Source organism: Mobula birostris, chromosome 28 (genome assembly GCF_030028105.1).
Source record: "Mobula birostris isolate sMobBir1 chromosome 28, sMobBir1.hap1, whole genome shotgun sequence".
NCBI lineage: Eukaryota > Metazoa > Chordata > Chondrichthyes > Myliobatiformes > Myliobatidae > Mobula > Mobula birostris.
Window position 1 is genome coordinate 19,883,369 of NC_092397.1, and position 27,450 is coordinate 19,910,818.

At 47.1% G+C, this 27,450-nt stretch overlaps 1 protein-coding gene and 5 non-coding genes across 6 annotated transcripts in view; 2 read left to right on the forward strand and 4 right to left on the reverse strand.

Moving 5' to 3' along the window:
* LOC140189355 (uncharacterized) overlaps positions 1-27,450 on the reverse strand; it is a 944,498-nt gene that overhangs the window by 128,053 nt on the left and 788,995 nt on the right. The window lies entirely within an intron of this gene.
* On the reverse strand, positions 5,814-5,885 carry trnag-ucc (transfer RNA glycine (anticodon UCC)). Its single transcript has one exon. It is a non-coding gene; the product is annotated as a tRNA-Gly (tRNA).
* Positions 10,014-10,085, forward strand: trnaq-uug (transfer RNA glutamine (anticodon UUG)). Its single transcript has one exon. It is a non-coding gene; the product is annotated as a tRNA-Gln (tRNA).
* trnaq-cug (transfer RNA glutamine (anticodon CUG)) lies at positions 10,557-10,628 on the forward strand. Its single transcript has one exon. It is a non-coding gene; the product is annotated as a tRNA-Gln (tRNA).
* trnas-aga (transfer RNA serine (anticodon AGA)) lies at positions 23,903-23,984 on the reverse strand. Its single transcript has one exon. It is a non-coding gene; the product is annotated as a tRNA-Ser (tRNA).
* Positions 25,143-25,214, reverse strand: trnaa-ugc (transfer RNA alanine (anticodon UGC)). The gene has a single exon. It is a non-coding gene; the product is annotated as a tRNA-Ala (tRNA).

Genomic DNA, 27,450 nt, shown 5'->3' on the forward strand with positions numbered 1-27,450 from the left:
AGAGTGATTACGTCCCATGTAAAATGTCCTTCTTTGAGGAGTGTGTACTCGTGGCCGAATGTTTTGGCGATGCACTGGGAACTTAGTTTGGTATTTCACCTTCTAAATCTGACCAATATGTGGTTCCACTGTTTTCTGTTTGATGTCGTCCGTCACCTTCTGATGCAAACCATTCATGCAGATTGTGAAAAGCCGAGTCACAGCATCGATTGTTAGTCACCATCTTCCAACGCCGGAATGGACCATTTATTAAAGCCTTTTCTCGCTTGTCTCTGTGGCGCAATCGGTGAGCGCGTTCGGCTGTTAACCGGAAGGTTGGTGGTTCGAGCCCACCCAGGGACGCTGGTGATCCAGCAGCTTTTGCTGCGCGTTGTATTGCCCACCGGGAAACGCTGCGCTGTCCGGAGCCCGGCGTTCCCTGCTCTGCGGCATCACATTCAGTGGACATTAAAATGATTTTTGTCACATACCGAGATACGGTGAAAAGCTTCGCTTTCACGCTGTTCAGAGAGATCAGATCATTGCACAGTGAATAGAGAGAGAACAATGTTAAGCAATAACAGAATGCAGAATAAAATGTAAGGGCGACAAAGAAAGCACAGTGCGGGTAAATAATCAGGTGCCGCATCGTAACGGGGTAGATTGTGAGATCAAGGCTCCATCTTATTGTACTTGGGCACCACTCAACAGACATAACAGCGGAGTTGAAGCTATCCACGAGCCTGTAGTACGTGCTGTCTTGTACCTTCAGCCGGATAGAAGAAGGCAAATGAGAGAATACGGGGGTATGATAGCTTTCCGTCAGGAGTGTATAATATCCACTTCTCTTTGACCATAAGTGTGTGTTTGCTCCAGCAACATCCTTGGAACTAACGTACTTATCGGGTCTAATGTCGTGGTTTTGATTTAATTTTGGGTCCTCGATCATTCAGTTGTCGTTGAATTGGTTTCATCCCACATATATCCCCGTTCATTTTATTTTTACTATGGATGTCCAATCCCAATACACGTCCAGCAACCCACCGCCCCCCCCCCGCCCCCGGCCCCACCACCAGGAAGGTCTCAAAGCTCTCCGCTTCCATCGGGATACCAGACCCAACCAGCTCCCCTCCACCACCATTCACCTCCGTCTGGCGGAACTTGTCCTCCCACTTCCCTTAAACACAAGGTGAGCCATGGACACTGGCATGGGTCCCAGCTGTGCCTGCCTGTGTGTCGGCTACGTGGAACAGTCTATGTTCCAAGCCTACACTGGTGTCGCTCCCTAACTTTCCTTACACTATATAAATGACTGCATATTTACATCTTTCTGCACCCATGTGGAACTCGTCCACTTCATCAGCTTTGCCTGCAACTTCCACCCTGCCCAAAAGTTTACCTGTCCCATATCCGACAGCTCCCTCCGTTTGCTCCATCTCTCTGTCTCTATCTCTGAAGACAGCTTGTCTACTGATGTCTATTATAGCCACACAGACTCTCTCAGCTACCTGGACTATACCGCTTCGCACCCCGTTACATGTAAAAATGCTAGCCCCTTCTCTCAATTCCTCCGCCTCCGCCGCATCTGCCCTCAGGATAAGTCGTTTCATTCAAGAACAAAGGGGATATCGTCTTTTTTCAAAGAAAGGGGCTTTCCTTCCTCCACCATGAAAGCTGCTCTCAACAGAATCTCTTCCATTTTGCTCACGTCTACACCCACCCCATCCTCGCTCCCTCCTCCGGACAGAGGGTTTGTCTTGTCCTCACCTACCTCTCCCCACCCTCCGCCTCCAGCACACAATTCTCTGTAAGTTCCGCCATCTCCGGCAGGATCCCACCACCAAACACATGTTTCCCCCCCCCCCCCCCCGACGTTCTACTCTCTGCAGGGATCCCATGTACGTTCGTCCCTCCCTCTGATCTCTCTCCTGGCACTTACCCTTGCAAGTGAAACAAGTGTTACACCTGCCCCAACACATCCGCCCTCAGTACCATTCAGGGCCCCAAGCAATCCTTCCAGGTAAGGAAACACTTCAGCTGTGAATCTTTTAGTGTCATCTACTGCATCCAGTCCTCCCGGTGCAGCCTCCTGTATATCGGTGAGACCCGATACAGATTGGAGACCACTTCACTGAGCACCTACACTCCCTCCACCAAAACAAGCGAGAGCTCCCAGTGCCCATGCATTTAAATTCCGCTTCCCATTCCAATTCCGACATGGCAGCGCATGTCCTCCTGTATTGTCGTGATGAAGCCACACTCAGTTTGGAGGAGCAACAACGCATTATCTTCGGCTGGGTAGCTTCCAACCTGATGGTATGAACATCGATTTCTCAAACTTCTGGTAATGTCCCATCCTTCACGAAGCCCGATTCTCTTTTCCCTCCCTGACATTATCTGTTACCCACCCATCACCTCCCTCTGGTGTACCGCCCCCTTTTCTTTCTTTCATGGTCTCCTCTCCTTCCCTGTTCTCCAGCCCAGTATCTCTTCCATCAATCAAAGTTTCAGGTCCTTAATTTACCAGCCACCCCTCCCCCCGCCCGTTTCACCTATCACCTCGTGTTTCTTCTTCCCCTCCTCTCACCGTCTAACCCTGATTCTTCGTCGTTTTTTTTTCTCCATTCTGGATGAAGGGACTGGGTCAGAAATGTCGACTGTATATTTTTCCCACAGATGCTGGCTGGCCTGCTGCGTTCTTCCAACATTTTCTGTGTTGCTTGGATTTCCATCATCTGTAGATTTTCTCTTTGGGCCTCTGTCCATATCGCTCCACTCTTACATATTCATGAGCCTATCTAAACACAACGTATATCCTCCGTCTCTGAACCTGGCAGCCCGTTCCAAGCACCCGCCCCACTCTTCTAAAAACGTGACGCACACATCTTCTTTAACTGGCATAGTTATTAGAAACAATGTTAGTGAACTTGTGGCACAGAACAGTACCAAGGCATGTGATTTAGTGGCCATTAAAGAAACCTGGTTGCAGGGTGGGGATGACTGGGGATTAAGTATACAAGGGTATCACGTAATACGGGATGATAGGCAGGAAGGCAAAGAAGGTCCGGTGGCGCTCTTGAATAAGGATGAGATCAGGGCGATTGTGAGAGACGATATAAGATCTACGGAGCAGAATGTGGAGTCTATCTGGGTAGAGATTAATAATAGTAAAGTGAAACAAATCACTGGTGCACTGGCGGGAGCTGTCTATAGGCCACCTAATAAAAATATTGCAGAGGCAGAGGCGATTAACCAAGAAACAACAGAGGTTTGTAAGAATGGATCAGCAGTTGTTATGGGGTACTTTAACCTCCACATAGATTGGGTGAATCAGGTTGGTCAAGGAAATCTTGAGGAGGACTTCATGGAATGCATCCATGATGGAGATAAGTGTGGGGAATAAAATATAGTATCAAATTAAAAGCTCATGTGTACAAAGTCGCAAAGAGTAATGGGAGACTGGAAGATTGGGAAAACTTTAAAAAGCAACAAAGAACAACTAAACAAGAAATAAGGAAAGGGAGGATACAGTATGAAAGTAAATTAGCACAAAATATAAAAACAGCCAACAAAAGTAGGGTGGCTAAAGTCAACGTAGGTCCCTTGGAAGACGAGAAGGGGAAATTGATATTGGGTGATAAGGAAATGGCTGAGGTATTGAACGATTATTTTGGGTCGGTCTTCACGGTGGAGGACAGGACTAATATGCCAAAGAATGATGTTATGGACGAAATGGGAGGCGAGGACCTTGATAAAATCACTGTCACTAAAGAGATAGTGATGAGCAAATTAGAGCGCCTGAGGATAGGTAAGTCCTGGTCCTGATGGGAGGCATCCCAGGGTGCTGAGGGCATGACTTTGGCGGAAGTTACATCAGACGTGTTGCCAATCATTTACCAACATTTCCCACGCTCTGGGCAGGTCGCCAGCGGATTGGAAGACAGCAAATGTCACGCCACTTTTTGAAAAAGAACGTAGGCAAAGGACGGGCCAGTTAGGCCAGTTAGCTTAACATCTGTAGTCGGGAAATTGCTTGATGCTTTCATTAAGGAAGAAATAGCAAAACATTCAGAAAGGAGTGGTTCCATTAGACAGACGCAGCATGGATTCAGAAAGAACAAGACCTGTTTCACAAACTTACTGGAGTTCTTTGAGGAAATAATGAGTGCAGCGGATAGAGGGGAACAGGTGGATGTCGTATACTTGAATTTCCAGAAGGCGTTCGATAAGCTGCTGTACAAGACAATTATAAATGAGATACAGATGCCTGGAGTCGGAGGAAGTGTATTGGAATGGATAATGGATTGGTTAACCAATAGAAGGCAGAGAGTTGGTCTGAGTGGATGTATCTCTGGTTGACAGTCAGTGGTGAGTGGGGTGCCGCAGGGGTTGGTGCTGGGCCCGCAGCTGTTTAGCATTTATATTGATGATTTGGAAGAGGAGACTGTGTGTAGCGTAGCAAAATTTACTGATGACACTAAATTGAGTGGAGAAGCAAATTGTACAGAGGATGTGGAGAGTCTGCAGAGGGATATAGATATGTTAAATGAGTGGGCCAAGGTCTGGTAGATGGAATACAACGTTAGTAAATGCGAGATTGTCCACTTTGGAAGGAATAATAGAAGAGCAGATTATTATTTAAATAGTGAAAGATTGCAGCATGCTGTTGTGCAGAGGGACTTGTCAGTGCTTGTGCATGAATCGCAAAAAGTAGGCTTGCAGGTACAACAGGTTATTAAGAAGGCAAACGGAATGTTGGCCTTCATTGATAGAGGGATTGAATTCACGACCAGGAAGGTCATGCTGCAACTACACAGCGTACTGGTAAGGCCGCACCTGGAGTGTTGTATGCAGTTCTGGTCTTCATATTTGGGGGAGGTTATACTGGCTTTGGAGGCAGTGCAGAGGAGGTTCACCAGGAGTCGAGAGATAAAGCGGTTAACCTATGAGGAGAGATTGAGTCGCCTGGGACTATACTCACTGGAATTCAGAAGAATATTAGGGAATCTTATAGAAACATACAAACTTTTGAAAGGGATAGATAAGATAAAAGTAGGAAAGTTGTTTCCATTGGTAGGTGAGACTACAACTAGGGGAAAATGCCTCAGGATTCAGGGGAGAAGATTTAGGACGGAGATGAGGAGAAACTGCTTTTTCCCAGAGAGTGGCGAATCTGTGGAATTCTCTGCCCAGGGAAACAGTTTAAGCTTCTTCACTAAATATATTTCAGATGTAGTTAGATAGGTTTTTACATAGTTATGGAATTAAGGTTTATGGGGAAAGGAGGGTAGATGGAGCTGAGTTTAAGGACAGAACAGCTATGATCTTATTGAATGGCGGGGCAGGCTCGATGGGCCGAATGGCCGACTCCTATTTCTTATGTTCTTAGTTCTTTAAACTCTCTCCCACTTCAACATTAAATTTCGTCCCCGCTAGAATTTCAAATTCCTACCCTGGGAAACCAATTCTGACTATCTGCCCAATCTATGTCTCTCATAGCTTTATACTTCATAATTCGGTCAATTTCCTCTGAGGCTCTAACACTGCAAAGAAGGCAAACCAGCTCAAACACTTTAATCAGGCAACAACCCGGCCGGCAACGCTTTACAAATTCTGCCGATCCTTCCTGTGAAGTGTCTTTTCTTGTAGAATATGCAATAGATTCTGAAAAGGATTTAACGGGAAACTCTTGAGGGACGTTAATTCCATTCCTAATGAATGATAATTAATGAATCAATTTTACACTCACACCGTGATTAATTGGCCCTTGCAGTTCTACGTAGATCGTGTCTATGTCAGAGGTTTATTTGTTAAGTACTCTAAATTGTACAACCTGCGATGGCCGGGAATCGAACCCGGGTCAACTGCTTGGAAGGCAGCTATGCTTACTACTATACCACCATCTCTCAATAATGTTGCAAATGTTTGGAGTACTGAGGTGTCTCCCATAGTTCCATGTGACTCGATCAGTCCCTGAGCTGCTTTCTGTCGGATCATTCCTCACTCTGCGTGGAAGCTGAACGTAAAGCTGCTGATCCCAGAGAACATCGTGGAACTAGAGATGGAGGATAGAGGTTGGAGAACCTTAAAAGCCTTCTTTGATTCCCTAGTTCTCTGGTGGGAAGCCATCAAGGAGAACATCAACAGGTTCTTCATGGGCAGGGGTATCCAGAAAGCAAGGCAGGAGCAGAAGGAACTGTGTAAATCCAGAGAGAGTTGCAGCAACTTCTCCTTCTCCAGTTTAACGGGGTGGATATCAATGAGGAACTGCGAGAGGTGAAGGGCCGACAAGCCCAGCACCTCGCCGCCGAATCCTCCAAGATCATCTTCCGATCAAGGGTCCAAACCGTGGAGCAGGACGAGACGTGCTCACGCTTCTTCTTCCAGAAGGTGCACAGGGGGAGCTCTGTGATCCACAACCTTATGGAAGAGGACGGCTCAGTCCCGTCCTCGCAGACCGACATATTGAGGATCTGCAGGACCTTCTCTGCCGGTCTGCACGGCGAAAAGGTCACAGACTCAACAGCCTCCCGCAGCTTCCTGACCGCTATCAGAGGTCTTAGACGACGGCATGCGAGAGAGTCTGGACCAGTCACTGACCCTGGACAAGCTGACAGGCTCCGTCCGTTCCTTTGAGTCAAGTAAAACTCCTGAAGCGACGGCTTACCGGCTGAGTTGTACTCGGCTCTGTGGAACTGGATGGGCCCAGACCTGCTGGAAGCGTACAACGCCATGCTTCTGGCCGGCTGCAAGTCAGAGTCCATGAGGAAGGGCATCATCACCCTCATCTAAGCAGAAGGGGAAAGAGAGAACATTAGAAATTGGAGGCCCATCTCTCTCCTGAATGTAGACTACAAAACCCTGTTCAAGGCTATCGCCAACAGCGTCAAGTCTCCTCTGGGACAGGTGATCCACCCGGATCAAACCTGCGCTGTACCGGGCAGGAAGATCTCAGACAGCCTCGCGCTGCTGAGGGACACCATCGCCTCCGTGCAGGACAGAGGGGTGGTGACGCCTGCCTGGTCATGCTTGGACCAGGAGAAAGCCTTCAACAGGATATCGCATACGTACATGGGGAATGTGCTCTCCAAAATGGGATTTGATGAGGGAATCCGGAATTGGATCAGACTGCTCTACACAGACATCCGTAGTGCAGTCCAGGTCAACGGGTGGGAAACAGATAGCTTCCCCATCAGGTCTGGAGTCAGGTAGGGCTGTCTCCTCTCCCCTGTCTTGTTTGTCTGCTGCATAGAGCCCTTTGCCGAAGCCATCAGGATTGATGAGGTCATAAGAAGGGAGACGCTGCCAGGCAGTGGAGGGACCCAAGTGAAAACCTCGCTGTACATGGACGATGTCACCATCTTCTGCTCTGATCCGAGGTCAGTTCGCAGGCTGATTGGCATCTGCGAACGGTTTGAGCTAGCTTCGGGGGCCAGGGTCAGCCGCGCGAAGAGCGAAGCCATGCTCTTCGGCAACTGGCCCGAACGGTCCAGTGTCCCCTTCACCATCAGGTCTGACCACGTGAAGGTGTTGGGGATCTGGTTTTGAGGGGCCGAGGCAAGCAACAGGAACTGGCAGGAGCGGACTGCCAAGGTGACACAGAAACTGGGACTGTGGGGAGGGCGCTCCCTATCGATAACGGGCAAGAACCTGGTCATCAGATGTGAGGTGCTCTCAGGGCTGCTGTACCTGGCGCAGGTGTGGCTCGTCCCCCGCTCCTACAGGTCGGAAATCACCTGAGCTGTCTTCAGATTCGTCTGGGGGTCCAAGATGGAGCGGGTCAGGCGGACCGTCATGCACAAGTCCCTGGACAATGGAGGCAAGAACGTCCCCATTGTCCCCCTCACCCTGATAGCCAGCTTTGTGTGTGGCTGCATCAGGTTATGTGTAGAACCCAGATATGTGGGGACCAAGTACCACTATGTTCCCAGGTTCTACTTGTCGCCCTGGCTACAACGGATAAGTCTGGCCCCACTCCCGCGCAACGCCCCGGTCAGCTGGTCGTTGCCGCCATACCTGTCATTTTTATAACAGTTCTTCCAGGAGAACGCCTTTGAATACAGGGTCATCAGGCAGTGGTCGGCACGTAATGTCCTGCAGTGCCTGCAGGAGAAGGACGTGATGGACACAGTGTAGTGGTTCCCTAAGCAGACCATCCAGTTCATCTGGCAAAATGCCTCATCGCCAGATCTCACCAACAGGCACCAGGACCTCGCCTGGCTGGCGGTGAGAGGGGCTCTCTCAGTCAAATCCCTCCTGTACGCCCGGAACATCGTTTCCACACCCCACTGCCCACGGGAGAACTACAGTGAGGAGGAGTCTGTGACCCACCTCCTTGCATACTATCAGTTCGCACAGAGGATGTGGAGGCGGATGGACGGGCTAGTGGCACGTTTCATCCCCAGCAGCTGCGTAACAGAGGACTCTCTGATCTACGGGCTGTTCCCGGGGACGCACACGGAGACCAACATCCGGTGCTGCTGGCAGATTATCAACTCAATGAAAGACGCTCTTTGCTCGGCCCGAAAGTTGATGGTCTACAAGAACATAGAGATGTCCTTGGGAGAATGCTGCCGACTGGCACATTCTCGGCTGCAGAAGTACGTGCTGAGGGACGCACTGAAACTCGGTGCAGCCACCGCAAGGGCCCGGTGGGGAAGGAGCACTGTTTAGGGTTCTTCTCCCGCGGGAGTGGGAGGGGTCGGGAGCGGGGAGTATGCCCCTCAAAAATGGTGTGGAAAGAGTAAACAACAGACAGCCACTTGGGTGGCTAAAAGTGCAAATATGGAGCCTGGAATGGAAACATCTCTGAAGGATTGAGAGATATTGAATGGTTTATTGTACATAATTTTATTTTTGAATGAAGTATTTTTGAAATAAAAAAATGTGCAATTAAAAAGAGACTACAAAGATCTCGGTGAAGTTTCCAGATATCTGCTATCTTGCCTCATTCACTCAATAGCCGGGGATGTATCCCATCCAGTCCTGGTGAGAGTCCCAACGCTCCCGCAGCTTGTTGTCAACGTGCACTGGAATAGCAGAGTATCCTTTCTGAAAATTCTTTACTGCATCGCTTTTTGTTTGAGGAATACTGACGTGAAATATTCATTTCGTGCTTTCCCCACTTCCTCAGGCTCCAGGCATACGTTCTCTCCTCTGCCCCTGAGTTGTTCTACTTTCCGACCTGCCCTGTGATGTCCCTCTTGTTTTTAATGTGTGTGCAAATTGCAATGGTATTTCCCCAGTCTTGCTTTGCTAAATCATTCCCACTCACCAGCATCATTCGGCACTACAGATTCTCTGTTTAATTTGCATATTGCTGTATATTTATCGAGGGCATTGTCCAATATCCACTTCCTAAACTTTCCTCAAGATTCATTTTCCTTTTTAGCTAAATTTTCAACATTACTGAACTGCTCAACTTTAAATGAATCCCACAGGTCAGATGTGAGTTTACCCAATCTCAGCAGCTCACAGTCTCCACTTTCCCCGTTTCCTGACAAACAGAGTTCTCATCAGATTGCCCTCAGATTAATAAATACCCCAAGGTTGTGTCCTTATTTGGCGCGGACGGCTGTCAAAATAGTTTCCCACAGAAAATCATCAGGTGCAAGGCTCATGCCCCAGTGCAAGGTCTCTGAAATGTCTCGAATATATCTGCTTCTAACACTACCCCTAGATGCGAATGCCATTCATTTTCTGTGTATAAAAAATAATCTAAAGCATTTCCCATTGCTTTAAATTCCTCTATCACCTTGAAATTGTCTAAACTCGGTTTTGCCACTTCTGCTCCCAGACAAATACTCTGACTGCCTACTCGATATTTGCCTTCCAGCATCTTGTACACCTCTTTTAAGTCACCTCTCATCCTGCTTCTCTCCAAAGAGAAAACTATTCCCATCCTCAACATGTCCTCACAACACACTCTCTATGAAGTTCAAAGTTCAACTGAAATTTACTATCAAAATTTACACGTGTCACCACATACTACCCTAAGATTAATCTTCTTGTGGTCGTTCATAGCGAATACCTGTGGTTCCATGGTGTAATGGTGAGCACTCTGGACTTTGAATCCAGTGATCCGAGTTCGAGTCTCGGTGGAACTTATTTCCTGGTTCTGCCAAGTGACGGGTCCATTTGTGAACACACTGGATTGTTCGTGAAAATTTTGATCACTCCGCGTCGGGGGGGGGGGGGGGGGGAAGGTCGAAGGGCCGCTTTGCCCGAAGGTCGGCAGGTCGGGTCTCGGTGGAGGGAGGCCCCACGGAAGGACTGAGTTTGAGCTGTCGCTCTCCTTGACGCTGACAGAGGCTGTTTTCGAAATTCTGAGGCATATGTGATTGTTGGTGTGGACGGTAGTTTATATTGGTCTCTTCCAGTTGTTTTTTTTATGTTTTTTTTTGTTATCGATCCTACTTCCCTCCAAAGAGAAAAGCTCTTGTCATACTCAATCTCTCCTCACGAAATTGGTCTAGGAAGTGCAATGTTTAAAGTAAATTTATTGTCAAAGTTCACACGTGTCAGTACACGCTAGCTTGCGATTCAGTTTCTTACGATCGTTCACAGTAAATATATGTGGTTCCATGGTGTAATGGTGAGCACTCTGGACTCTGAATCCAGCGATCCGAGTTCGAGTCTCGGTGGAACCTGTTTCTTTACTCTGTCAAGTGAGGTGCCCGTTTTGTATGTGACAATTTTGGTCACTCCCCATGGGAGGGTGCGTCGGCCAGGAGGTCGGGAGGCCGCCTCCAGCAAAGAGAAAGAGCCCAGTCTTCGTCTATGAAGGCCCCACGGCAGGACTCCGTGACGTCCTCGCTGATTTTCGAAGTTCGAAGATATGCAAGATAGTTAGTGCGGACGGTAATTTATATTGGTCTCCTTAAGGTTTTTTTTTTCTCTGTGTTTACGTTCTTGGCTATTTGCTACTTTCTGAATGGGGGTGGTGTTGAAGGCTAATATTCTTGTTGGCGTTTTTTTTTCGTGTTAGCTGTGTTAGATCTGTTAGATTTTTATGTGCGGGTGAGGTGTTAGGTGTTTGATGTATATTGACGCTGTTTTCTGTGTAGGAGGAACTTGGGGATTAGAGGTTTGATATTTCAGATGTTGTGTACTGGTGGGAGATCACTTACAGTTGTGCGAGGGTGGCGTTGGGATTTTGGGGTTTGCGAGTTCCAATTCGTTTTTCTTGCGGGCGAGAGGTGATGACTTTTCATTCAACGACATTGTTGTTGTTTGATTCTGTATTTCATGGTTATCTGGAGAAGACGATTTTCAGAGTTATATTGTGAGCTCATCCTTAGGGTGACTAAAACTATCCCCTGTTTTAAAAGCCTGATCGTTGAAGCGTAATGGCTATTCCTGAACCTGGTACTATCGGACGTGAGGGGTCGCATAATTTCTTGATGGCAGCATCGAGAAACGAACATCGCCTGGATGATGGGGTCCTTGATGATGATGCTGCTTTCCTTCGGCAATGCTCCATACAGATGTGCTCATAGTGGAGAGGGCTTTACCTATGCTGGACTGGCTGCATCCACAACTTTTTACGGTCCACTTCACTCAGTGGCATTGGTGCTTCCATACAGATCATGATGCAACCAGTCAGGATAATCTCTGTACACCTACACAAGTTTGTCAACGTTCGAAACGACATTTGCACAAACTTGCGTAGAATTGGCTGTAAATGTTGGTAAGTCGTTCCGGGGTGCGAACAAATTCTGTTCCTCTAAGCCTCTACAGTACGAACCCAGTCAACATTGTGGAAACTACAGTCACACACTATCTGTTGCTTTTACAACATTCTATAACATTCCTACCTTTCTGTTCCTTTTTCTCCTGCTGAAACATAAAAAACCTCTGCAAAGTGAAGCACACAATATCTCTAGTTTCCTCTTCGTGAAATCTCTCTTCCATCCTGAAAGAATCCCAGTTGGAGGGAGGTGATTGACCGTGGCCACGTATTGCTCTCCACTATCAGGGTTGTACAAGTCTCAGTGTTTGAAGCGCTGGGGTTGTACTAGTCTTCAACGGTGGAGCACAATGTAAGGTGGGTTCAGGTCTGTGTGCACTCACACAGCGCTGAGAATTTCATAGGTCTAAGTCCCCGTACCGAAGGTCTATATATTGCAAATTACTTTGCTCTGTGTGCTTCCAGTGTTGCAAGTGGCTGGTGTACAGTGTGCGGAGTTTGGTCTGTGTTTGATCGTGTCTTCACTGTGTCATGTCTGTCTTTATCTGTACAGCAAATGGATGCTACTGGAAAACTGTGTCCCCACAGAGTTATGTTGGGGTTGCTGGGGTCTGTGTCCCTGTCATAGAGTGGAGAACAAAGTGGGGTTTATTATTGTTAAATGTAAGATATTTCCAGGAATGTTACAGTTCTCTGATTACACAGCGCAAAGCCAGTTAGTTTCTACGTATAATAACAATCTCTGTCACTTCAGTACTGGTCAGTCACTGTGAAAGTCTTTGTATCAACGATTATCAAGGCCTGTGTCTTAATAACTTCCTGCCAACAGTTGTAGAGCTCTGTGTCCTTACAGAGCGGTGCGGACTGTTGTAAAGATGTATCTTCTTACAGTGCGGTGCCTCGTGTTGTAAATGCGTTTGCTCTTACCGTAAGATGCTGATGATGTCTATAGGTCAAAGGTAGAGTGCTGTGCTTTTGTCATTGGTGGAACGTTTTGATAAAACTTCGTACTTGTATCAGAGTCTTGTTCTGGTCTGTGTCTTTACTGACCTGTGTTGTGCTCCGGCAGCTCAGTGTGCTTGGAAGGTAGTGGCAGACCTTTACAGAAGTGTGTCCTTATTACACGAACTGGCCATATACACTTGGGTAGATTAGAAGTCTCCTGGAGACTACACTGACTTTTTCAGACCATTAGTGGGCAAAAGATCACTGTGGAATGGGGTAGACTAGTAAACCAATGTATTATATACAAGCTTTTGGTACTACATTCCTACTGTCCATTTCCCAGTCTCTTCCCACAGTTCGGCATGCTATTTCCCCGAAGGACCTGTCCAGTTCCTCTTTGAACACACTGAATGGTTGTTCCCATCAGCTCGGCAGGCTATGTGTCCCAGATGAGAACCACAGTCAAAGCAGAAATAAAGGTTTCGTCACTCTCTCCATTTGATCCTTTGCCCACTGGTGCTGTGATCATTCATCAACAAACAGTGAACAGTACAGCACAGGAAGAGTCCCCCCGGTTCACTCTGTGTCTGTTGACCATGATGCCAGTTGAAACTGCATGTCTGCATGCATGTGGTCTGTGGCCCCCAATGGACTAAACCCCCCCCGAAGGATTTACCCACCTTAACACTCTTTGAGAGACCCAACACAATCTCCTCCTTAGAATCAACACATCATAGAATATCAGCCTACCCTTTCCTGATCTCGCTTTCCTCCCTGACATTTCCCTTGGTAAACAGCAATGAAAAGTATTCATTTTGTATCTCACCTTCTAACTATGCAAACACTCCCGCCTTTGTCCTGGAGTGGTGCTGCTGTTTCCGTAGTACTATGTTTCCCCCCTAGATCCATCCAATTTGTGCTGCTACACCGGACATATGACGGTTTTTATTTTTTAAAAAAACTAAATGCAATATCTCCCATTACTCTGAGCTCCTGAATGTCACCAGACCTCTCTTACTCCCTCACAGGGACAGGGAAGCCCTGAAATCTGACCGGCTGGACTGCCAGAGACTCTCACATGCCAGGCATGGATTTAACGAACACATTCAGCTCTCAGACCGCTCTCTACGATTCCTGCCAATTCGGCTGCAATTCGCCTTCCTAAGTTTACGTTCATCCACATGCAGTTCCCATCATGTCCTCTTCAACGACCATCTGGCAACCTCCAGAATTATGATCATTAAATCTCTCCCAGTGAAACTCATCTTGCTGGGCCCTATTCCAATGCCAATCAGGTATGTCTCTCTCCCCGGTGCACCATCTACATACTGTTTCTTCCTGAACACGCGTAAAAAAAATGTCCAATCAAGCCTGGGACTGTAAGGGTGTCCCAGTTATTCTGGGCAGATTATTCAAACGCTACAGCTCCTCTGTTGTTTTTACATCAGCCTATAATCTGCCGATTTATCTGTTCGTCTGTCTTCCGGGCTACAGGGAAGTTGACAGTGTAATCGATTCACAGTGATTACAGCTATCCTATTCCTAAATTCTATCCGCATTCTGTGTCACCGGGTTCAGATATGGCCCAAGTGCGGAGTCAGAGACACTGAAACAGGTTGATATTTCACAGACTTTAATGAGAATAGTGTTAAAGGGGAAAGAAAACAATAAACAGAAGGCCAAACACGGCCGTTAGCTAAAACCATCAAATGGTGAACTAAGCCTACACTGCGCCTGAAAAGAACAACTAAGAATAAAACGAATAGCGCTAGTCTTCAGAGTCAATTGACCTGACTGGCCAATTTCTCAGCAAAGGCCAAATGCAAACAGGCAGCAAAGAGTTGTTGCACTGTGTCCAAGACTCGGCAAATTCTACGACGGAATGAATGGAGTTAAATACTATCACAATGAAATAATAACGAGCTGACACTTGCATATTCACGTTCGTAAATGCGAATCTGATGCGCTGCCGAATCCGTGGTTGCGACAGGAAACCCCTCTCTATGCGCATCCCCTGAGGCACCATAACCTGTGTGCGCTAGAAGTCCCCGATGAGAGACTTGCCCAAGATGTCCTTCAGTGATGCTGGTAGACAATTGCCATGGTGTGCACTGCCAATATCGGAGGCAAAGACGGCCATGTAGAGACAGAAACAAGAGCTTTTACAGAGGTAGCTCGACCAAGTGACACCGTCAGAGGGATCATTTTCAAAATGAGAACTCTCCGGTTGGAGCTGATCGGGCATCTGCTTCAACAACAAAATAACAGAATCCCGGAGCCTATGAAAATTAACATAACAAACTTAAACAGAAAGCACAGGAAACCACATGACAAAGAGCGAGTCGCTCGAGAAAGACGAAAGGAGCTGTTAAACCATTCATTGATAACTGTTGTTAATAAACAATTCTGGTGGTCTAAAAACCTCAGAGCCCAATGCTCTCTGATGCCCCGCACATGCCTGAAGCAGTCACTACAGGACCACCTCCTCCCGATAGCTGGCACCTGATGGCGCAGGAAAACCTGAAAACGCGAGAGCCAGGAATGACTCGAGAGACCTAGGGAACTTTAGAGGGAGGCAAGAGGAACTCGAGAGGAAGGGCGACTCGGCGATCCCGAGAGACTGAGACACCTGGGAAACCCAGTAGGCTGAGATCAAGAACCCGTAGGCGGGGCAGAGAGAGAGACTTCGGTGTTCACGAGGTGGGGAGGACATTGAGAAACCCTGAACACATGAATAAGCCTTGGAAACAACCGGAAAAATAAAACGCTTAGGAACATAAAGAAAAGCCCTTGGGAAACCTTGAAAACATGAAACTTGAAACCAAGAGAAGGAACCTTTTCAAATCTTATAGTGTTTTATCTTTCACAATTTATTCCAGAGGCAATTAGAATATGAACTCAATTTCCAGATCAAGACAGCATAGATAGGTTTCTTTCATCGCTATGCTAGCTATTTCTCTATGGATCTGGTTAATTTGCTACATGACAATTCAGTTTTCCCAGTCTGCACCATGACTGTACCGTGACTTTCGTCATGAGGTTACTTTACTTGTGTATCTGCACACTCCAGTCAGGGGTCAGCTTTTGGAGTATGGCTTTTCCAGAATTTACACTACTGACGTCAATGATGATTTGTTGAATCAATTGAAGAGCTTACTTGAAGTGCTCATTTGTTATGCAGACCTGAGTCATGGAACCACAAAGCTGGGAACCTGGGTATTTGTGACTTGAAAAGCTTAGAATGGATATTGAAGCAACTCAATATAGACTAGAGAATTAGATATGTAGACTCGAGACTCTGGGAATATAGAGTCTGGAGACGCACTGAGAGTAAAGTTACCCTCTCCTGAAGCCACCAATGTCAAAACGTCACTGTTCAAACTTTGCAAGATCCTTCTGTCACGATGGAGACAGAAAAAAAGGGGTTATACATAGGAATTCTAACGGAACATTGTTGCCTCGCCGAATCACTCTGACCAATGAATCTCATGGCCAAAGTCAGCTGCTCTCTCTCTCTGCTGGGTCCATCATTGTGTGGTTTGAGACTTCCTGTCACCTGGTTCGGATATGGCCCAAGTGTGAGGTGAGAGACACTGAAGCAGATCGATATTTCACAGAATTTAATGTGAACAGTGTGAAAGGGAAAAGGAAGCAATAAACACTCTGGCCGTTAGCTAAAAGTCTCAAATGGTGAATGAAGCCAACACTGCTGCTTAAAATAACAATTAAGAATAAAACGAATACCGCTCGTCTTCAGAGTCAATTGACCCGACTGTCCAATTTCTCAGCAAAGGCCGAATGCAAACAGGCAGTGAAGCGCTGCTGCACTGTTTCAAGTCTCGGCAAATTGTACGATGGAATGAATGGAGTTAAGTACTATCGCAATTAAATAATAATTAGCTGACATGTGCATATTCACGAGCGCAATTGCCCGATCTAGTGCGTTGCCGAATCCGTGGCTGTGACATTGGCTTACTGCAAGTGCCAGCGAGATTTCCTCGCCGCTGTGACATTGTTCCTCATCAGCAGAGCTGCTCCGGAATCTCTTTTAGCCTCCTCTGGACTGTCTGAATCATATGAATCCTAGACTGGTTAGAAACCAGTCCAGTCCTTCTGTCACCCAGATCTCTGTAATCAACGAATCACCGTGCCATGTACTAATTCAGGCTCTAAGTACGTCTGCCTTAACAGTTCTGCACCCTGCACTGATATAAACACACTTCAGCCTCTCGGTGCCACCGTGCTCATTAACGTGGCTGCGTTCCGCAACCTCATCTCTACTTTCCGCTCAACACTACCTGCTCACCTGCCGCTGTGATTCCCAGAAAACCACATCCCCATGCGTACATGTCATAGTTTTCTCCGTGTGACGTCTCATAGTGTCATTTGATATTGCAGTCGTTTGCCACAGCCGCTTGTTGCGAGCAGATCAGACACACAGGTTTGCTGTTGTCCTCACAGAAGAACAACGAGCTTTCCAATTATCGTTGAATATCTGACCTTCGATGTCAACTTTTATTTTCTTGGAAAACATTTTGAACCACAGCAGCCTTGCTACAGGTGTTACTTGCCTGAGTACTCTGACTGCTCATACTGTGTCTGACGACGTAAGTGGGGCCCTCGTAGTCTTCAGAGCAGGGTGGAAGGTGCTTATGCACAGCGGGCGGTTAACTGCCGCCTATTGTTTTCTAAGTACACACAACAAGCTGCCGGCGCAGCAGGCGGCACAGACAGCGGTGGGAGAGGAAGCGGCTGCCGTACAGATGCATAATCAATGGTCGTGAATATACTTTTATTCCACAAATCATCCCCCGGGCCGGTAGTTTGACACCCCTGTTCGAACGGGATCCGCACTGATAAAATCGGCGATGTTCTCAGATATATCAAAGATGTTTTGCATTATTTCAGTCCAATAATGACACAAGTTCCTCCCCTCTCGGCCAACAGGAAGTTTAATGCTGTTCAGATTTGAAAGGCCATGATGCAGCTTGCTGCCACTTTGTTAGAAATGTCTTTGATGACCAGACTTGTATCATGTAGCACTACAGCAGTGTTGTTAGCCGATCACTGCAACACTGGGGTCATACTGATGTTCTCACGATCCCGTCTGGTAGGTCCCCAGAACAGGAACACTACAATCCAGTTACAATCATCAGTCTCCTTCGTGCTTCAATGCTGGCAGGTGTTAGTATTTTCTGCTACAGACTCCAAATATCAATAAATATTTGACAGCTTTTGTTCAGGCCAAAGGCTCAATTTAAAGGCAAAGGGGATACCCTTGGCAAACAGCAGTGAGCCTGCCATCCAATACTGTAAGTGCCATTAACAGAGGTTACAGGATCACTGGTGACATGGACATTGCACGTACTGTTACCTAAATCTAATCTCATCACCCCGTAGTTGCAGTAACAGACTTCACCCTCATCCTCATGAAGCAGCTTCAGCGCTGAGGATTTATGCAGTCCATGATGAGAAGTTTATTGCCATCGTTCAAAGCAGTTCCATTGGCAAGTGTGATTTCTCTGGGCAGTGCGGTCCAGTGCTCCCTTCACAGCTCTAATCTTCTTATCAAAGTGGTAAACAGAATCAAACTCATACTATTGAAGGGTAGAGACTGCACTGTTAACCCACTTTCCAAATGTATAGACCTCTTACAGCACACTCAACAACTCGACCGTGTAGCCCCAACATGCATTCATAACTAAGGGTCATGTTCATTGAGTGGAACAGGAGCTGTGATGCCTCTCCGTGACATGAGGTACTCAGAAGACATACAGTATCCACTAACATTTCTCTCAGTATCGGATCAGGAGAAGAAGCCATCAATTCCAAAAATTGACATGGGAGCTTACATCAGGTGCTAATTTACAATGGGCAGAATTACAATTGTACAGATACTACAGTACAGTTTGGGAAATAAACTTCATAGTCTCTGATGGTGGTGGCTGTGAAGGCAGGCAGACAGGAACATGCAGTTTAATATTGAAGTGGCACCAGCCATGACCTCATTAAATGACAGAGCAGGTAGAAGGGTCTGAATGGGAACTCCTGCTCATAATTCGGATGTGTGTGTGTCTGTATGTCCCTGTGGTGCGGTGACCAGTGCTACATCTGAGACCCCACTTCCGTTTATGCATTTCCAGTAGAGTTCCCTGCTCTGGTACACTGTGCCTTCAGACAACAAATGCAGGTCTGCTCTATGCCTTCTTCACCCATCAACTGACTGCTGACTGCTGACTGCTGCCAGGGACGTGTCCTCATGTTCTCCAGAGTCCCTCTGCCCCTGCACACTTCTACATATTCCCCCATGTACTGTGTGTCCACGGCCTTGTTTGTCTTCCCCACCTACATCTCCTCAGTTCCCCAGATTAAATTCCATGTTCCTCCTGCCTGCCCACCTGCTGAATCCACTGGCCTTTCCTGCAGTCTTCAGCTTCCCTCCTCACGATCTCCCACACGGACAAGTATTGTCACATCTGCAAACTCCTTCATCAGGTGCCCACACTGACAGCAGAGTTTCCCTCACTCACTCTCACCGAGACAGAGTGGGATCCATTTGTACTTTGCCTTAGATCCTATGGGATCGCTCTGCGCTGTGGGTTTTATCTAACACGTCGCTGACATCCATGTGGATGACATCAAGCACACTGTACAGACATCAAACAGTTGTGGATAGGAACAGGACATTCAGCCGACTATGATTCCAAATTAAACTGATCCCTTCTGCCTGCACAGGATCCATATCCCCCAATTCCTGCAAATTGATCTGGTATTAAAAAGCTGACAAATTTGCTACCACTCCCATCCCAGGCAGTGTGATCCATGCACCCACCACTCTGTAAAACATCTACTTTAAATTTTACTCCTCTCCCCTTAAAGCTATGTCCTCAAGTATGTGATGTGTGAACTCTCAGAAAAAAAAAAGATGCGCACTGTGGAACCTAACAATGCTTTTCAGAGTTTTATCAAATCCTGTCAGGTCTCTCCTCAGGTCCAATGATCCAGAAGAAGCAATCCAATTTTGTCCTTCTGGTCCTCACAGCACATCCTCCCCAGTCCAGGCAGCATCCTGATAAATCTCTCCTGAACCCTCTGCAAAGCCTCCACATTCCTCCTGCAACTAGAACTGCACACGACACTCCAAATGTAGCCTGAACAGAAACTCTACATCTGAGTCCGGACTTCCTGACCCTTGTATTCTGTGTTTCTGATGATGACGGCGAACATACCGTACACATTCTTTACCACTCTGCCTGTCTGTGTTGCAACTTAGACCCCCTGATCAAACTGTGCGTTAATGCTGTAAGGGTCCTGCCATTAAATGTGTATGTTCCCTTCACATTTAACCTCACACTTGCCAGGATTAAACTTCACTATCTTCACCAATTCTCCTGAAAAATAATCAAACAACATCCAACCTTCCGATGTTGAGAATAAATCTTCTCTCAGCAATGATTCCCGGTGTCGCTCGGATTTATCTCCAGCAATCCTCTGAGCACTGCCTGGAAGTTGACTGGCCGGTAATTACTCAGCCCATCCCCATTTGCCTTTGTAAACATGGACACAATGTCAGCAGCCTTCAATCCTCCCGCAGCCAGAGAGATTGGGAAATGATGTGCAGAGTCTCTGCTGTTTCCACCCATCCTCCTTTGAACCGGCCTGGATGTGTTTATCAGCGCCAGGTGAATTATCTGTTTGCTATGATGCTGAACAATATTTCTTCCCCCGATACGTCACTGTCCTCTACTGCTTCTGCTCCTGATCCTCAGCCTATTCAGACCCTTGCGCCTGCTCCATGGTTCGATAAGGTCACTGCTGGTCTTATACCTCAGCACCACCTTCTGCACTAACCAGAGATACAGCTCGGATGGGTTGAAACTAACTTGACAGTGGGATGGGAAACGGAGTGAGAGTGCAGAACATGAGGTAGTTTACAAACACAGTCAATGTGTAGAGAGACTCTTAGTAAGGAAAGGCTGATGGTAGGGCAAAATTGCAGTCAACAGGATGATTTGCAACATAAAGGGGGGACAAAATCAAAAAACGAGCATACAAGACTAAAGTTGATGTATTTGAATGTGTGCAGTATACATAATAAGATCGGCGTACTTCTACCACAGTTACAGAATGGCATGTATTATGCTGCAGGCATCACTGATTTGTGGCTGAAAGAAGATTATATCTGGGAGCTTAATATCCAAGGATACACATTGTATCAAAAGGACAGGCAGGAAGGCATAGTGGATGGCGTTGCCCTGTTGGTAAAAATGAAATTAAAGCATTAGAAAGAAGTGACATAGGGTCAGAAGATGTTGAACCATTTTGCATAGAGCTAAGGAACTGCAAGGGTAAAAAGACCGCAATCAGCATTGTTTTCTGAAGGGAAAATCTTGCCTGACAAAACTGTTGGAATTCGTTGAAGAAATAACAAGCAAGATAGGCAAAGGAGAATCTGTTGATGTTGTGTACTTGGATTGTCAGATGGCCTTTGACGAGGTGCCATGCCACACAGGAGGCTGCTTAACAAGCTACGCGCCCATGGTGATACTGGAAAGACACCAGCATGGATAAAGCAGTGGCTGATTGGCACAAAGCAAAGAGAGGGAATAAAGAGAGCATTTTCCAGTCACTAGTGGTGTTCCACAGGGGTCTGTGGTGGGACCGATTCTTTTTATGTTACATGTCAATGATTTGGACGATGGATTTGACGGTTTTGTTGCCATTTTTACAGACGATACAGAAATAGTGGAGGGGCAGGTAGTTTTGAGGAAATAGGGAGTCTACAGGAGGACTTAGAGAGATTAGGAGAATGGGAAAGAGTGGAAGATGGGTCAGGATGCGGGTATATGGGAAGTGGGCAAACTATCCCTCTAGTGTTTGTAGATCTCGTACTGGAGATGCAGCATCACTTCACCCTGCCACTTTGATTTTGGCCCACGTTGTCATGGTCTCGGTCCCCGACTTGCCTTTATTGGGTTCTTCCTCCTCGTTAACCTCCGTGCTGGAGTTTAAGTTAAAATGGTGGAGTTATTGCTTATGGATAGTGTTTTGGGGGTGGGGGTTTTATAGGGACTGGGTGCTGTGATCTGGGGGCTGTGCAGTAGCTAATTGAGGGGAGTTGTGGGGAGGGACAGACCCGGGGTAGAGTTAGGTAATGGGGGTGGAGGATTCACGGCGAAGGGAGGTGGGATGGGGTGGCAACTGCATTTAGGGGACGGGGTGAAGGTTGCTGCGGGACCTTGCAATAGGGGGCAGGTCTGAAACAGGAATCAAACTGCTGCTGATATTAGGTAAATTTGGCCCCTTGATGGGGTGAGGGCTTGGGTTTAAGGGGGTGTGTATGAGGGTTGGAGATGTTACGTTTAGGGGTAGGGCAAATGACTGTCAGGTAAGCCCTTTTGTGGGGTGTGGCTTGGGTTATTTGGGTGCTGTCCGGTTTAGTTTGGGTGCACAGTCCATTGGAAGTTAGAATTAGGGTGAAGTGTAGGGTTGGGAATGTTTATGGGGTGTCGTGGTGCTGGTGATGTGGGGTGAAACTGGCTCCCTGATGGGGAGAGGGCCCACGTTTATGGGGGTGTGCAGGAGGGTTGGAGGTGTTATACTTAGGTGTATGGCTGGGTGGAGGGGCCACAGGACTTTGTGGTGGTGGGAGGAGTTGAAAGAGCACCCGGTCTGATGATGAAGTGGCGTGAACTTGGTCCCCGGTGGAGAGAGGGCTCAGGTTTATGGGGGTGTGTAGGATGGGTGAAGTTTTTATGTTTAGGGATATGGCTGAGGAATATGGATGCAGGCCTCCGCATTTGGAGGAGCGGAGAAAAGGAGCATGGGGCCCAGTGTTAAGTAGGTCCCTTTGTTGGGGTGTGTCCAGGGTTAACTAGGGTGTGTGATCCTTTGGATGTTAGGATTAGGTTGGGGGTTAGGGTTGTGCGATGTCCGCTGGGTGGTGGGAGTTAGAGCTGGTGATGTGGGGTGAGCTTGGCACCCTGTCGAGAAGAGTACTTGTGTTCATCGGGATGCATTTTTCCCATGGGGGAAGCTGGGGGGTTGGGGTGAGTGTTGCGTCTGGATCAAACTGATCGTTGCGAATCTATTCTTCCGAGTGGTTATCCATTGTGAAGTTATAATTTCGAACTTTATCCCTCTCTATTCTGTTTAGGTGTTTCTATTTGGGAAATTCGGTTCTGTTCTAGTTGTTCGGCTCTATTTCCAAAGTAAGATCATACCTTTCCTATTTAATGGTCACCTGTCTGAACTTTGTTTCTGGGTGGATGAATGAAGGGGATTTTCCTCTTCCTCCCTACTCTGGTTTTCTCAATAATTTTCTTAATTATTGGGTGCAGTGTTGGCCAAATGAAAAACACAACATTAGTCCCAACAAGTCCGTTAGTTTCAAGGACTCCGCTGCAGGAAATGCAATTTCCGGTCATATCGAACGGACAGATTCCTGACCAAAGACAACCCCGCTCCTTTCCCTCCTCCATCGGGCAGAAAGCACAAAAGCTTGGAAGGACGTGTCACAAACTCATGGATAGTTTCAGTCCAGCTGTTTTGTCTATTGAATGGTTTCTTAGTACGATAAGGTGTACGTTTGACCTCACAATCCACCTCGTTATGATACTGCAGCTTATTATTTACCTGCACTGTGCTTCCCCTGTCGCTGTTACACTTCAGTTCACCCGGACTTCTGGTTTTACTGGCTTGAGCTCAGAAAGTACAAACGTTGTAATAATAATAATAATAATAATAACAACAACAAAGGAATATTGTCGATAGCATGAAATGTCGAGTTTGAAAGTGAGTTGTGGAAACAGTGTTGGTGTGAGTGAGGTTGAATGAATTTATCCCTCTGGTTCAACTGGCGATAACATAAAATTAAACATGAAATACACTGGTGCCCTGTAAGAGTTTCTGTTGTTTGATCGTCCATGTACAATATATTAAGTTTATGTCAACATGAATGTAAGCAAGGCAGGTCGTGATAGTGTTCTGTTTTCCATATGTGGATTTTTTTAAATCTTTAAATGAATGTATTAGGCACAGCACGGAGAGCACAAAACGGACAACCAAGGCCACTGGATCAAAAGCGTGCCTGGATAGTTTGGAACACCACCATTTCGGATAACAGCCGAACAGCAGCTGACCGATTGCATAGTAGAGGCCACCTGAATAAAAGCAAAACACATGGACACTTCCTGGTTTTGAAGGCGGCGAACAGAGATCGGTGCTTCGACTGGCTTTTTACAATCTGTATCCCTGGGAGGGATCAGGGAGTCAAAACCGATATAAACACGTAATCGGCAGGATTCGAACCTGCGCGGGGAAACCCCAATGGATTTCTAGTCCATCGCCTTAACCACTCGGCCACGACTACAAGTTCTTCACACGTAGATTCAAATCCCGGAGTCAAATAAACGGGGTTGATCCTGAACTAAAAGCCGGAATTGCTGGAAATATTCAGCAGATCTGTTAGCGGCTGAGAAAAGAGAAACCGAATTCACGTTCAGCTCAATGACCTTTCACCAGGAAATCAGTCACTGAATTGGATGGAGTCTCAGTCAGAGCAGAGCAGGATCGGGAGATGTAGAATCCTCCTGGGGGGATTAAGAAGCTGTTCGGGTAAGAAGACCCCGATGGGAGTTTCTTTATAAACTTTCGAGTTGTAGCCATGGATGTGGTCTACAATATACAGCGGGAGATTCTCTTTGCCTGCTGACTGTTATTTAGGTTATAAACACAGGAGATTCTGCAGATGCTGCAAATCCAGAACACAGAATGCCGGGGCAAGTCACCAGGTCTGACAGCATCTCTGAGGAGGAGGAAACAGTCCATATTTCGTGCGCAGATGCCCGTTGAGCTCCCGCTGCATTTTGTGGATGCTACGTCGGTCAGTCTCGACGTGACCAGCAGCGACCGCAGTCTGAGGTGCAGCGGAGAATACACCCACACTCCGGGATTTATTTTGTCCAATCCCGAGTCTCGTTCACCTCCCAATCCGTCCATATGATCGAATGAAGGTCAGAATTCCGTCAGTGTTCAATAGTCCGCAAATCTCTGGGTCTGAATGTGAAAGTGAGCTGCTGTCAGCAGTCCTCTCTCTCCTCTGTAGAGTCCTGCCGTCGGATGTCCTGCGATTCTCGTACCAGACGGTTTAGCAACTGGTTAGAGCTCTCTCAATGATGCTCCTGTGAAATAAACACAGATTGAAGAGGGGTTGGGGAAGTCTCACTGAAGCCAGGAAGTGGACACACCGGTGCGATTTCTTGCTGTTCTCTGTGGCGTTCAGAGGGCGGGTTTGGTGGTCCACTCTCTCTCTCTCTCTCTCTGGAGGAGCCGTTTATTTGCGGTAATGAGCGGTCAGCCTGCACCTTCCAAATGAATCATCTCTTTGGTCTTATCCACGTTCAGACTCAAAGCATCATTCTACCTCCTTTATGTGTGCCGCTGTATCGCGGTACCGTCATTGTGATGACTGCAAACCTGATGATTCGGTTTGAGCTTTGCAATGTTCAAAATTCAATGCTCACTAGCGTGGAGATGCCGGGGATCGAACCCGGGACCTCATACACGCAAAGCATGCGCTCTTCCACTGAGCTACATCCCCACTTAAAATACAGAAGTGTTCAGGTCCAAACCTTCCTGCATATCACAACTGAGCAGTGCAACACGGATAATGGCTGATGGCCACAGTCATTCGGCCCCGAGTCTGCTCCACCATCCAGTGCGATCATACTTTATCCTTGTTCAGTTCTCTTCCCAAACACCATGATAATTTTTGTGGAAAAGAACCAAGTAGACTCCAGCAGAATGATCACGGAAAATAAAGCATGTGCCACGCTCTGAAGCATAGTTTGAATGGTCTCCTCGTTAAAAAAGATGGACGCCTCACAATCTCCCTCGTCACGACGCTCCACCTTATTATTTTCCCGCACTGTGCTTTCTCTGTGGCTGTTTCACTTTATTCTGCATTTAATTAATGATGAACCTTGTTCTCAGACAATACTCTGTGTCATGATATGATGTCTATGAAAGCAACTCACATAAAAAAATGCTGGTGAACGCAGCAAGCGAGGCAGCATCCATAGGAAGAGGTACAGTCGACGTTTCGGGCCGAGACCCTTCGTCGGGACCAACTGAAAGAAGAGATAGTAAGAGTTTGATGTCTATGAAAAGTATGAAAGAGAAGCTTTTTGTCACATATTGTATCTGGCAAAAATAAAGCAATTTAAATCCCCACTGCACTCTGTACGGCAGCAGAAAGGGAACATCCCCCCATTCCTCCCCCACCCACTATCCCAGCAGACAATCAAATGCACCGAAAAAGCTGCTGGATCACCAGACACCCTGGGTGGTCTCGAACGACCAACCTGTCGGTTAACAGCCGAACGCGCTCACCGATTGCGCCACCAAGACAGGGACTGAAAAAGGATTAAATGATCCATTTCTTCGTTGGACGATGTTGACTAGTAGTCGATGCTAGGACACCGATTTTCACAATCTGCGTGAATGAATGATTTCCATCAGAGAGTCGAGGACACTATAAAAAGAAAACGTGAGGAACAAATATTTGTCCGATTTAGAAGCTTCGCGGGGAACTCCCAATAAGTTCATATCGCATCTGCAAGCGACTCGGCCACGATTACACACTCCTCACAACTGGGCAGGCCAGGAACAAGGGCATTTTACATGGAAAGTGGTCACTGTGTCACGGGACGTATGGGGAGTGTATCGATCCTGGGGTCGGAGAAAACAGGACAATTACCGAAGTAAAATCTGAAACTGCCGGAAATATTCCGCAGCTCAGACAGCGTCTGCGGAGGGAGAAACAGAGTTCACGTTTCAGGTCGATGATCTTTCACCCTGAGCTCTGGGCGCGGAGCTGGAGGAGAGAATCTCACTCAGTCTCTGGCGGGTGGCCTGAGCTCGGCGAAGGCGTCGGTTTCATTCTCCTCCTCCTTTCTAACTCGTTGAACCGTACTCCTTAAATCGAGCGTAAGACCGGCCTTTGCTTAAAGTTTAAAGCATAGCAGAGGTGGATGATGGAAATATTTTAGCGAACATTGGACTCTGTCACTGAGGGTTACACTGAATGGCGCTGAGATACAGAGTCGCTGAGGGGATATCTGAAGAAGCTGAACACCGATCGCGAGATTCTCCCTTCCCGGGGTCACTGCAGACCGGACTGTTCCACATCCCCGATGAACCGATCATTTCAACATCAAACTCCGACTTAACCTCCTTAACACTTTTCTTTTTGCTTTGAAAATTCCGTTTGAAATCATATTTAATATGGAAACAGCAAAACTAATTCTTCGTCGGGGAAATGAAACCATCATTTTCCGTGACGGGCGGGTGTATTAACCAGTGATGAGAAACCAGCGCGAAAATAAATCTGTCATTCAGACGTCCGAACACACGACGTTTCACGGGGTCAAATCAACATTCGTTCGGGGACTGCAAAACCGACACTTTTCAGACATTTTACTTTTCTCCCTCTGCGACCGGCGAGATCTCGGGAATCCTTTCCGATTCAGCTGCTTCTTTGTCGAGCACTGGCCAGAGGACACGCTCCCGTTTGTGCCTGATTGTGCGTTGGGATGAAGAAGATTCCCCAACAGGATTTATTGTCTGAGTAATCGATGCAGGGAACGATTTGGAAAGCGGGGGTGGGGGGGGGGAGGAGAGAGAGAGAGAGAGAGAGAGAGAGACTCCTCTGCAAGGTCTTCTCATTTTTTTCTCCAGTCCTGATGAAGGGTCTCGGCCGGAACGTTGAGTGTACTCTTCCACAGATGCCGCCTGGCCTGCTCAGTTCCTCCAGCATTTTGTTTATTTTCTCTCTT